This window comes from Geotrypetes seraphini, chromosome 2 (genome assembly GCF_902459505.1).
Source record: "Geotrypetes seraphini chromosome 2, aGeoSer1.1, whole genome shotgun sequence".
NCBI classification, from domain to species: Eukaryota; Metazoa; Chordata; class Amphibia; order Gymnophiona; family Dermophiidae; genus Geotrypetes; species Geotrypetes seraphini.
Window position 1 is genome coordinate 505,867,380 of NC_047085.1, and position 13,182 is coordinate 505,880,561.

At 45.7% G+C, this 13,182-nt stretch overlaps 1 protein-coding gene across 1 annotated transcript in view; it reads left to right on the forward strand.

Moving 5' to 3' along the window:
- Positions 1–13,182, forward strand: part of LOC117354958 (zinc finger protein 99-like) — a gene marked incomplete at its 3' end in the record, with an annotated part of 66,544 nt that overhangs the window by 6,557 nt on the left and 46,805 nt on the right. The window lies entirely within an intron of this gene.

The window sequence follows — 13,182 nt, forward strand, 5'->3', positions numbered from 1 at the left end:
AGGAGGGACACAACGGCTGTATCTCAGAGGGCGATCCCTGGCATGCTTTGGTCTCCCGCTGCTCGTCCTCCCTCCCGGGTACACGGCTCTCTGTCTCTGCACACACCTCCCTCCGTACGTCCCTGGGTTTAACCCTTCCTGTGCCTTGCAGCCTCTGCTTTTCTCCCTTCCCTGGGCAGAAAGCTGCCTAACGAGCTCTGTTGTACCTCCCTCCCCCCTGTGCTAACCAAGCTCTCTTTCTCACTCTCCTGCAGTGGTCTGCATTCCAGCTGAGACCAGACCTTATGGCAGCTCTGCACCTAACCCTCCCCCTCCTTCCTGGGAACTCGGTGACAACAAAATAAATCCAAATAAAAAACAACAAAGCGGGTCAACTCTAAGGGGCAAGAAAGCTGAAGGGGGGCAGAGGGGAGAAGGGCCTGTCCATGGGGAATACGGAAACGCACACCCTTCTGACCCTATGAGGGCCGCACGTGCTCGTCTCCCTTGTTGCTTTCTGACTGTTGATGTTTGGCAGCTGCAGGAGTAGCAGTGAGTGACATGGTCTGTTCTCTAGCTCAAAAAACCCCACGATCAAAATAAACCAGAGCGGGTAGGAAGAGGGGTGAGAGGGGGCTTTGCCTGGCCTGGTCCTAACTAATCTTTGGAATTTTTATTCTTAAACTTTCATCTGTGCTTTATTTTGTAGTTTGTTTGCAACACCTGGCTGGGTGGTGGCTTCCTCCCCACCCCCTTTTTTTTTTTTATCTCTTGGGGGTTTTTTTTTTTTGTTTTGTTTGTAAAGCATAAAGGAGTTCATTCAAGGCTATTTTTGCGTCCTCTCCCATGGTTGTCTTTATTATTTTTTGTGAAGGGACCAGATCTAAATGGGCAGTGCTTTTTTTTTTTCTAGGAAAAAAGGATCTCACACAGAGCCAACCTTAGGAGATCGGTTAACCAGGCTTTTGTTCAGCCGGTACAATGCATGCACCTAAGTGACCCAGAATTAGAGGCCAATTGAATTTTGGTTTTGGCGCTGAAACTAACCTGACATCTTGATTTAGTCCTCCTTCAATTTTGTGCAAGTGTATATTTGTTTTTGTCTGAAACTGAAACTCTGGAGTGAGCTAGGATTTAACAAAGAGGAAAAGTCTTTTTTTTGTTTGTTTGTTTACACCACAGTGCCAGTGTGGGTAGGAGAGGGCAAAGGGGGTGAAGAGGCTATAAAAGGGGTGAAGAGACTATAAAATAAACCCACCAGGATGTTTGAAAAAACAACCAATTGGGCAGGAGAATCAAATCGAAAAATCGATTCAATAGCCTGAATCGAATCAAAATTTTTTTTCCTGAATCGGGCAGCACTACTGCATACGTTCTGGTTCAGCAGGAACTTGTCTAATTTTATCTTGAATCCCTGGAGGGTGTTTTCTCCTATAACAGCCTCTGGAAGAGCGTTCCAGTTTTCTACCACTCTCTGGGTGAAGAAGAACTTCCATACGTTTGTACGGAATTTGTCCCCTTTTAACTTTAGAGAGTGCCCTCTCGTTCTCTCTACCTTAGAGAGGGTGAACAACCTGTCTATCAACTAATTCTATTCCCTTCATTATCTTGAATGTTTCGATCTCAGTCTCCGCTTTTCAAGGGAGAAGAGGCCCAGTTTCTCTAATCTCTCACTATATGGCAGCTCCTCCAGCCCTTTAATCATTTTAGTCGCTCTTTTCTGGACCCTTTCGAGTAGTACCATGTCCTTCTTCATTTACGGCAACCATGGCCTAGTACAGCGGCATGATAACCTTCTCCAATCTGCTTGTGATCCCCGTCTTTATCATTCCTTGCATTCTGTTTGCAGCCCCCTCGCATTGCCCTGACGGATTCATCGACTTGTTGACCAGTACTCCCAGGTCTCTTTCTTGGGGGGGGGGTCTCTCCGAGTACCGCACCAGACATCCTGTATTCGTGAATAAGATTTTTGTTACCGACATGCTTCACCTTATACTTAACTACGTTAAACCTCATTTGCCATGTGGCGGCCCATTTCTCGAGCGTGTTTGTCACGCTGCAGGTCTTCGCAATCCTTCTGTGTCTTCACCACTCTGAACAACTTTGTAGTGTCCGTAAATTTAATCACTTCGCTCGTCGTACCAGTTTCCAGGTTGTTTATAAATAGGTTGAGGTCACGTGATGCCATGAGCGTGTGAGGACGCATCCTTACTCGCTCCGGGGCCACCCTGTTTACCTGACAATAATCGCCGATTTTTCGAAGTCTCTTTTCAGCTGTTTCGACTCCAGAACTCGATCGGGGTGCATGGACAAATATTTAACAAGATCACAGGATTCCATGCAACCCAAATCCGCCCGCAAAGATCGTGAACGAGCGCGGCCTGGGGCGAACAAAATGGCGGCGAGCCCCGCGACGGCGGTCTCGAATCTCACTGAGACCGCCTTAAGCGATATCAAGGACGCCTTGGCGCAGGTCTTGGGGCCGAAGCTGGAAATCATTACGGCACAAATCAATAACGTGGAGACTCTGCTGGCGGCGGCAGCGGCTCGAACGGGTGAGCTGGAGCAACGGGTCTCCACGTTAGAAGACACCTCCGTGACTCAGAGCACAGATCTGGAGGAGTTGCGGGCGCGGGTTCGGGCGCAGGCTGAAAAACTGGACGATTTGGAGAATCGTTCCAGACGCTCGAACCTGCGCCTGCTGGGAATCCCAGAGTCGATCCCGGACCGTGACCTGCTGGGGGTCCTAGAAACATGGCTGAAGGAAGAATTGCCTTTTCACTCCTCTCTGGGGCCCCTCCGTATTGAAAGGGCACACCGCTTGGGCCGTCGTCCTGATTTGGAGACCCGGCCACGTGTTGTCATCATGAAGGTGCTCAACTTTCGCCATAAGGTGGAACTGTTGCAACTCTATCGGAATAAACGTGATGCCTTGAAGTACGATGGCTCTCTGATCAGAATTAGCCAGGATTTTTCTCTGGCTCTACAGGAACGGAGGCGACCATTTTATTCCCTCTGCACACAACTGTCTGAGCTTAAAGTCAGGTTCCAGTTCAACTATCCGGCTCAATTGAGGATCCTTCACAATGGTGTCTGGAAGACCTACCAATCCTCTGAGGCGGCTGCTGAATTTATTACCTTGCTTAAAAGGCCTGATTCCGGACAGGTTTGACATTGGGGTTTGAGCCTTCTATGAGTCTGACATGTATAGCTTGATTGTTATTGTCCCTATGCGTTTTTCTAGGGAGACCATGTTTTGGAAATTTTCCTGAGTATATCCTCTTGCTGGCCAGGGTGGCCCTGGGAGGGACATCTACCGTGACTCTTCTTTCTCCCACATGATGGGAGCAGTGGGAAGTGTGGGGGGGTTTTGGGGGGTGGGTTACTCCTGGGTGGCAGCAGCGGTACTTACAGGGATAATTGTGTTTTTCTATCTGTGTTCTCTATGTTTCTTGTACATTTTGGGATATTGCGCATGGTATGAATGGAGTATGTTTGTGCAGTCCTGGGGTGAGGCTGGGCGCCCCTGGACTCTCTCTATAGGATGGCTTACTTATTATGATTTGAGAGGTGGGGAGAGTCATGGGTGATAGGAATGTCCGTATACTCTCCTGGAATGTATCAGGCATCACCTCGCCTGCCAAGCGTACAAAGATTTTGTCACAGCTGAAACATCACTCAGTTGACATAGCCTGCCTCCAGGAAACTAGACTTACCGATGCAGAACACCAAAAACTGAAGAGAGGTTGGGTTGGGGACCTATATTATGCATCAGCATCAGGGAGAAGGGCAGGGGTGGCTATATTGATCAGAAGGGGTTTACCATGCTCTGTCCAGGTCCTGAGGCGTGACACCGATGGTCGATACTTGCTGGTGAGGGTGACAGGTCCGGGTGGGTCATTCAGGTTACTAGTGGGATATGGCCCTAATGGCTACCAGCACTCTTTCTTCCAAAATCTGGTTAATATATGTTTGCAGTATTCAGGTGACCCGCTGATACTAGTGGGTGACTTGAATCAGGTTCTGGATCCTGGTGTGGATCGCTCTGGAGGGTTGGGACCCACGACGGCGAGACAGACAAAGGGTGTCCCCTATCTGTGTCGGACTTTGGGGTTGGTGGATCCCTGGCGGTTGCTCCACCCCACTGACAGGGACTATACGCACCAGTCCAGGGCCCATGGAACCTTTTCCAGAATTGACTACACCTTGATTTCTGAACACAAATTTGCTTGGGTTTCTGAGGCAACAATAGGCCCCCTTGAAATTTCTGACCACCATATGATTTGGCTAGATGTAGCACTGGGGGGTGCGGTGGGTGTGGGGTCGGGTTGGAGATTTCCCTCTTATTTGCATTCTGATCCTCACTTTCGGGAGTTTTTATCTGGGAAATGGGAAGAATACTGTTCTTTTAATGCTCCACATTTAGATCAACCCATATTATTTTGGGACGCTGCTAAGGCGGTATTGCGCGGGGAGGTGATTGCTTATGTGGCCGCTAGGACTCGGAGAATTGCTCATCGTATAGTATTGCTGGAGAAACAGTCGACTCAATTGAAACGGGAGTTACTGCATTCTCCCTCTGTGACTGCTAGGGAGGCATACACCGCCGCTTTGGCGGAGCTAAACTCTCTAATTCATGAGCGCACTAAGAAATTATTATTCTTTCGCAAATATCATTTTTATAAATATGGCAATAAATCTGGGAAGTTGTTAGCTTCCGTCGCGAAGAGTTGGAAGGGCTCTCGATATATAGCTATGTTGAAGGAGAAGTCGGGAAAAATACTGACGTCCGCGGCTGATATCTCCACCTGTTTTAAAAATTATTTTGAGGCCTTTTATTCATCCCCTGGTCCCTATACAGGCCCGGACGTGGGGGATTACCTAGAGGACGCTGGGATGCCCAAACTATCGGCGGTTCAAATATCTCGGTTGGATAGACAATTGCAGCTCCAGGAAGTGTTACAGGCGATTAAAACCCTGAAATCGTGTACAGCTCCGGGTCCGGACGGCTTCTCTCCAGAGTTTTATAAGATTTTATCGTCCTCAATAGGGGGGTCTCTCTTAAATTATTACTCTGCGGTACAAAACTCTGGTGCCCTCCCGCGGTATGCAAACGATGCTTTGATAACCTTGATCCCAAAACCTTCTAAACCGCCGACGGATATTGAATCTTACCGCCCGATATCACTGCTGAATGTAGACCTGAAAATCTTGGCGCGTATTTTGGCAGACAGGCTGGCCACTCTACTTCCAGCTGTGATTGTGCCGGAACAGGTGGGCTTTGTACGATCTCGCCAATCGGTAATTAATGTACGCCGGGTGCTTTTGGCCTTCTCTCGTGCTCAGCGGACCCATACGCCAGGGTTGTTGGTTGGGTTAGATGCAGCAAAGGCATTTGACAAAGTCCACTGGCATTACCTTTTTCAGGTGTTACATTACATGGGGTTCCCCGATAGTTACCTGGCGTTGATCCATTCGCTCTACTTGAGACCCAGGGCATCGGTCTTGGTGAATGGAGTGCGCTCTTCCTTTTTTGTGGTGGGCAGGGGGACGCGACAAGGATGCCCACTATCGCCCCTCCTTTTTCTTCTATACTTAGATCCTCTATTACGCACCCTGCAACGAGACGATGTAATAGTGGGGTTACCTGAGGGCTCCGCACAGTTGCGGGTGCTGGCATTCGCGGATGACCTTCTGCTTACGTTGGGCGATCCGCACCATTCTTTGCCCCGAGCTCTGGAACTTCTGGATGAATTTAACATTTATTCAGGTCTGGTGCTTAATAAGCAGAAGTCCATAGCGTTGCCTACGTCACCTGGGGTGCGTCTGGGTTGGCCGGGTGAATTTCCTTTACAGTGGGCCTCATCTCAGCTGACCTATTTGGGGGTGGTGATCCCTCAGGACCTGGACAGATTGTATTCCATTAATGTCACACCCCTACTACAGCGTACTTTGTCTACTCTGACGGGTTGGAGGAAGCTCCCCCTGTCCCTTTCTGGTCGCATAGCATTGTACAATATGATGCTTTTGCCGCAATGGCTCTATATTATGCAAATGTTGCCTATTATGCTTACACCACAACACTTAACGCGGCTCAACTCCCACCTCTCTGCCTATTTATGGCAGGGAAAGCGGGCTAGGATAGCTCTGTCTAAGTTGATGCTGCCAAAACACCGGGGGGGGATGGGCTTATTGGATATATCTCGATTTGCACTTGCATGTCAATTTAGACACCTACATGATTGGTTTTGTAATACCTCCTGGTTTTCCCGGCCTGAGAATGAATGCTTTGAGTTCAGACCGTATCATTTCAGTTACCTTTTACATATTAGACAGTTGCCTGATTTGCCATCTATATACAATCATCCCTTTTTGCAGGTCATGCGATCAGCCTGGAAAAAGTTATGTAGGTTATTGCACATTTCTTCTGAAACGACTCCCTACCTTCCTGTGGCGGGCAACGGAGCGTTCCCGCCTGGCATGGACTCTGCTGTTTTTGGACGCTGGACTTCTCTGGGTCTTCAATACCTGTTCCAGGTGGTACAGGATATGGGTACTCCGACCCCACTTACTGATCTACAGACCGAGTTTACTTTTGTACTCGGGGACTGGTTTGCTCATCGACAACTGTGCCACTACATACAGACTTTGACTCCTGTACTGTTAAGAGACGAGGTTCAATCCAGCTTACGAGAAGCTCTTGATCTAACGGCACACGACCATGTCCCCCTCAAATTTTATCATAAATTTTTGCAAGAACTGTCTGGAGAATTGGACTTTATGTCTCTCGCTCAGAAATGGTCGGCTGACCTACAGATACCTATATCCGAGGATATGCTTCGAAGGGGACTTCGAGTGGGACGCGATCCTACCTTGTCTTCGACGGAGAAAGAACGCAACTACAAGTTTTTACTGCGAGCGTTCTATCCACCTAAGAGGGCTATGATCATGGGGATTAGTGCGACTTCTGGTTGTGGAAAATGCTCCTCTCCTATGGCATCCCTTGGTCACATGTTTTGGACATGCCCTTTGGTGTCTACATTTTGGTTGACTTTAATATCCACGTTGGCCGCACTATGGGGATGCTCGTGGAGGTTACACCCCAGTTTTCTCCTTACTTCACAAATTCGTTTTCATCCGCCTAAACCGGGATGTGCGGCATTTCTCCGCAAGACTGTGCTTATGGGCAGGAAATGCATTCTGACCCAGTGGCTTTCACCTCAGCCTCCCTCTCTACAGCAGTGGAGATCACTTATGCTGCAGCAAATGTTATTGGAACGAAGGGACATTGTGGATTTGCAAACAAAAAAGGGCAGGCTGTTCCGCCAATGCTGGTACTTGTTTAGTTTAACATTTGTCACACCCATTCAACAACAACTATGGACAGCCTGATCTGAATACCATTTTGATAATATATGTTATCCTAGTACTCTGTTCTCTTCCGCTGTTGCTGCCCGGGAAGGGTGGGATGGGGAGGGATGAGGGTGGGGGGAGGATTGGGTGGGTTGGGGATTTGGAAGATTGTGGTTTTCTCATAAAATGTTTTTGATGTTCGCATGTTTATTTTGACATGATATTTAATAAAAACTATTTCACATAAATAGGTTGAAGAGCACGGGCCCAAGTACTGAACCTTAAAGCACTCCACTAGTGACGCTTTTCCAGTCCGAGTATTGTCCATTTACCCCCACTCTCTGTTTCCTATCCGCCAACCAGTTTTTGATCCACATGAGGATTTCGCCATCGATTCCATGTCTTGCAATTTTTCAAAGTAGTCGTTCATGCGGCACCATGTTAAACCCCTTCTGAAAATCCAGATATACAATATCGATCGGCTCGCCCTTGTCTATCTGCCTGTTCATTCCCTCGAAGAAGTGCAGAAAGTTCATCAAGCAAGTTCTTCCCTTGCTGAAGGCGTGCTGGCTGGTCCTCATCAGCTCGTGTCTGTCAAGGTGATCATTGATGCAGTCCTTTAACAGCGCCTCTACCATCTTTTCCGGTACCGAGGTCAGACTCACGGGTTTGTAGTTTCCCGGATCTCCCCTCAACCCTTTCTTGAAAATCGGCGTGATATTCGCCACTTTCCATTCTTCCGGAATCCTTCCTAATTTGATTGACAGATTGGCTATTAGTTAAAGCAGTTCAGCTATAGCCCCTTTCAGTTCCTTGATCACCCTCAGATGGATGCCATCCGGTCCTGGGGATTTATTGTTTTTAAGCCTATCAATCTGCCTGCATACCTCTTCTAGACTGACCATCATTCCTGTCAGTTTCCCATCCTCGTTTCCTGGGTATAGCATAGCCTGTCGGCTTCGAGTATGTTGCGTATATCCTCTTCGGTAAAGACAGACGCAAAAAATGTGTTCAGTTTGTTGGCGATGGCTTTGTCCTCCTTCAACGCTCCCTTTATTCCATGGTCATCCAACGGCCCCACCGCGTACTTCGCCAGTTGTTTCCCCTTAACATATGGAAAGAATGTTTTGAAGTTTTTTGCCTCCTTGGCTATTTTTTCCTCATTGTCTTTTTTGGCCCTTCGTACCGCCTTGTGGCACCTGCTTTGATACTGTATGTGCTTTTTCCATTCCTTAAATGAGGTTTTCTTGTCTCAGAAGGCTGGGGGAATGAGAAATAGGAGGTCAAGAGTTCTTTCAGGACGAGTCAAACAGCTGGACAGTAGAAAAAACAGCACTGCCCAGTGGATTTCTGGACGCAGACTGGATTGCCAATGCCTAGAATTGGGGGGTGGGGTAGACTGTAGAGAGCCACAGTCTGCCAAGTTAGGGGAGTAGTGGGGGAGGGTTTAGAGGATTAGTTTGGGGGATTGAATTGTATTAGTAACTTAGGGGCCCTTTTACTAAAGCTTAGCATCCACTAAGTGCCATGTTACGCATAGGTATAAAAGTGTACACTCAACATTTAGCGTGTATTACAGTATAATCTCGTTATAACGGACTCGCTTATTACAGAATACAGTCTATAGCGGACGAGGTCCGCTGGTCCTGGCCATTTGCCTTTACGAACATGTAGAAAAGCACCACATATAGGACTTGCATATAACAAAATTTTGCATATAACAAACAGTTTGGTCCCCAGAGCCGCTTTTAGTTGTAGTTTTGTTTGGCTATAACTGTGATACAGTATCAAAATGCATACATCACTAAAACATAAGAAAGAAATGCAGCCCAGAAGAAAATGACCGATTGTTTTTCTTTCCAGTACAGTACGACATAATGCTTTAGAACATCTTTTAGTGTTCTGGTTTTGCAATCATTCCATGCCACACCAATGTTTTGCTGAGTTTTGTTATTGATGTTGCCAATATGCTTGTGCAGTGACTGTTAATTGATTGTACGTTGTTTCAAGTTGACTTAAATAAAGTTTTAAAAATGCAACTCTGGATATACTTGGTTTAAGAAGCGAGGCAACCATCCTCCCTTACCTTATCCCACCCCCCATCTACTACACTCCAATACATAACTTCAAGCCCAAACTTCCACTAACACAAACCAAGGTAACCCGTGATGACTCAGTTTCCACCCCTTCAGAGATCCCAGTCCTGACACATCCTTCAGACCTCCCAGACCACAAATCAAAAAAGCCCGAGTTCTCAAAAACTTAACTTCTTCACATCTCTCCCTCAAAATGCTACTCTAATCTCAGAGGATCCTACCTAAACATAAGATCTATGAGGAGCAAATCCCAATTAATTTACGACTGGCTGACTGACACCAACCCTGACTTCGTCCTCCTAACGGAGACCTGGTTACTCTCGGATGATGACATTATCATCCAAGAATGCCTCCCCCCTAATTTCAAAATTCTATCCTTAGCAAGAGAAAGAGGCAGGGGTGGTGGACTGGCAGTAATCTTCAGTGTCAACTTAAACTGCACCATGCTAAGCTCTAAATCCTCCTCCACTTTAGAAATCTTATCTTTAAAGCTTCATTCAGAACTCCTAGCGGACTCTCTAATAATCACTTTAGCATATATTCCTCCAAAAAAATGGTCCTCAGCCAAAGAAGAATTTCTTGAGTTCCTGCTAACCAACTCTTTATCTGGGCCTTACAACCTCTTCTGCGGTGACTTAAATCTACACCTTGAGAATTCAGATTTGCCAGAGACCACCGAACTCTGGTCCTTTCTAACTTCTCTAGGATTCCCTCACTCTCCCCCGGTTACTACTCACAAAAAAAGCCACAAACTAGACTTAGTATCGCTGACCTCATTAAACGCATCAAATCCCAAGATCCGCTGGATATCAGAAACCTGGTCTGATTCCCTATGGTCAGACCACAAAATATGCAACTTCGAGCTGGAATGGGAACGGAAATCAACCACCACCACAATGAAAGCCAAGAACAAATCCACACAATTTCAAACACGCAGAGGCAAGATCAGCCCCGTAGAATTCTGGTCTCACTATGATATTATCCGCAACCAAGGCAAGGATCTTAATCACTTCATGAACTCCTAGATCTCCACCAGCACCCAAATCCTAAATGAAATGGCCCCGTTGAAAAAAAGAAGGATTAGACCTAGAAACCTAACAGGCTGATTTGACAGAGAGCTCCTTGAGATAAAGAGAGAGTTAAGAAGATTAGAAAGGAAATGGTCAAAATCAGGGACCCCAGAGTCTAGAGACACCTGGCGCCTAATGCTAAAAAACTATAAAAACTTAACCAAAGAGAAGAAAAAAACCTTTTATGCTCACATTATAGGTAACACCTCCTTAAACAGCAGCAAACTGTTTAAACTTGTCAATGACCTGTACGATACCCATCCTTACACAAACCCAGTAGAAGAATCCACAGTCACAGCAGACGACCTAGCCGAGTTCTTCAACTCTAAAATAATAAAATCAAGACTCGCTCTACCAAGCACTCAAGACTCCCACTGAAATTACATCATCCCCCAGGACCCAGAAGCAGCTAAAGCCGACATGAGTTGGTCCAACATCAAGGAGACCGATTGGCAAACATTCAGCAAAATCTACAACAAATACGCCAAATCATATTGCAGACTGGACCCCTGCCCCCCAAATGTGATGAAATCGGCCCCTATCAATTTAAAAGCTCAACTACTAAACTGGATCAACCTACAACTATCCTCTAGCAAATTCCCAGATGACTTAGGCCAAATTGTTATAACTCCTATAAAAAAGAACAAAAAAGAAACACTCAACAACATTTCCAATTTCAGACCTGTTGCTAACATCCCTCTGGCAGCCAAATTAATTGAAGGCCTGGTAAATGCCGAACTAAATACCTATCTAGACAAATTCAACCTACTGCACAATAACCAATCTGGTTTCAGAACCGGCTTCAGCACTGAAACCATAATGGCCTTTCTCCTAAACAATCTACACTCCCTTCTCAGTCAAGGCTCCAGTGCTATGATTCTCCAACTGGACCTAAGCTGTGCCTTCGACCTAGTTGACCACACTATCCTGTTGAACTGTCTTGAATCTTTAGGCATCACAGGAAACACTTACAACTGGTTCCAGGGATTCCTCGAACTCAGATCCTATCAGGTATTCAAAGAAGACAAATTCTCCTTCAGCTGGAATAACGACTGCGGACTACCCCAGGGCTCTCCATTATCTCCGACCCTATTCAACATCTACCTCATCTCTCTGGGACACCTGCTTCAAAACCTAAATCTCAACTTCCACATCTACGCTGATGAATTCACTGTTGTGCTGCCACTATCCGGCCTGTCGCCAGACTTCATTAATCTCCTATCCAATATCCTTAATCAGATAGAGCTTTGGATGAAGGTCTTCAAACTAAAACTGAACACAGATAAAACTAAATTTTTCCTGGCATCTCCCAATGAAAAGACTAATGACAACATGATTCACGTGAATGGCCGAGATTATGAAATTCACCAAACTTTAAAAATACTAGGAGTTACCCTTGACAGACACCTAACCCTTGAAAAGCATTACATTACATTAGTGATTTCTATTCCGCTTGTGCCTTGCGGTTCTAAGCGGATTACAAATTAGAAGACTGGACATTTCCAGTAGCGTTGCAGTACATAGAATCAAGAATGTGTCAAGTTACAGTACTATTGTTATACTGTTGTTATATTGTTATACAGTACTATTATATACAGACCTATTGTTCAAAAAAAGTATTTCAGCACTATGGAAGCTCCGCACCATCAAAAAATTCTTCGATGAATCATCCTTTCGATTACTAGTACAATCATCCATCTTGAGCACGCTAGACTACTGCAACATCATTTATCTGGGAGCCTATAAGAAGACACTCCACAAGCTAAGGTTAATCCAAAACACTGCAGTCCGTCTCATCTTTGGATTAAAAAAATGGGAACATATCACCCCATACTTCCAAATTCTCCACTGGTTGCCAGTGGAATCCAGAATACTCTTCAAACTTGCCTGCATCAGCTACAAAGCGGTCTTTGGGATGCTTCCAACTTACCTCGCCTCCCAATTCTTCCTCAACGACACTAATAAGAGCTCTTGTAGAATAAATCTCTTTAATTACCCATCTGTAAAATCATGTCACTATAAGAGGTTCCTTGACAGAATGCTATCGTTCCAGGCAGCCAAACTGAACACATGGCTCGTAAAACCCATACTCGAGGCCGCGTCTTATGCTGACTTCAGAAAATCTCTGAAGACTCGTCTCTTTAACACTATCTGAGTTCCCTCCTCTGACTATTCAGTATCCCTGTAAGTGCCTTCTCCTCTGTATATTGTTGTAAACCTCTCTTTCTCATGGCATGCATCTTCTTGTAAACCGCCCCTAACTCATGTTTCCTATTGTAAACCGCTCCGTACTTCTGTACCCTGTTGTAATCATCGCTTGTATCTTCTTGCAAACCACTCGGAACTTATGTATTTTTGTTCTATACCGCTCTGAACTTATGTATCTTGCTGTAAACCACTTCGAACTTATGGTATAGCGGTATATAAGAAATAAAATTATTATTATTATTATTTTGCCAGGTCCCTTGAAGTCCGTTATAATGAGATTATACTGTAATTCCATTAGGGCTCACTTAGCTTTAGTAAGCGGACCTCTTGGTTGTATTTATGAACTGTTTGAATACTGTTCTTGGTATAGAAATGAAATTTATGAAAACCCCAAGGAAAAACTATGCGTCAATGATGCTTCTTTAAAGCCTGTACCTACTGCCAATTTGTCCAATCTTACCTTTGACTCCCTCACT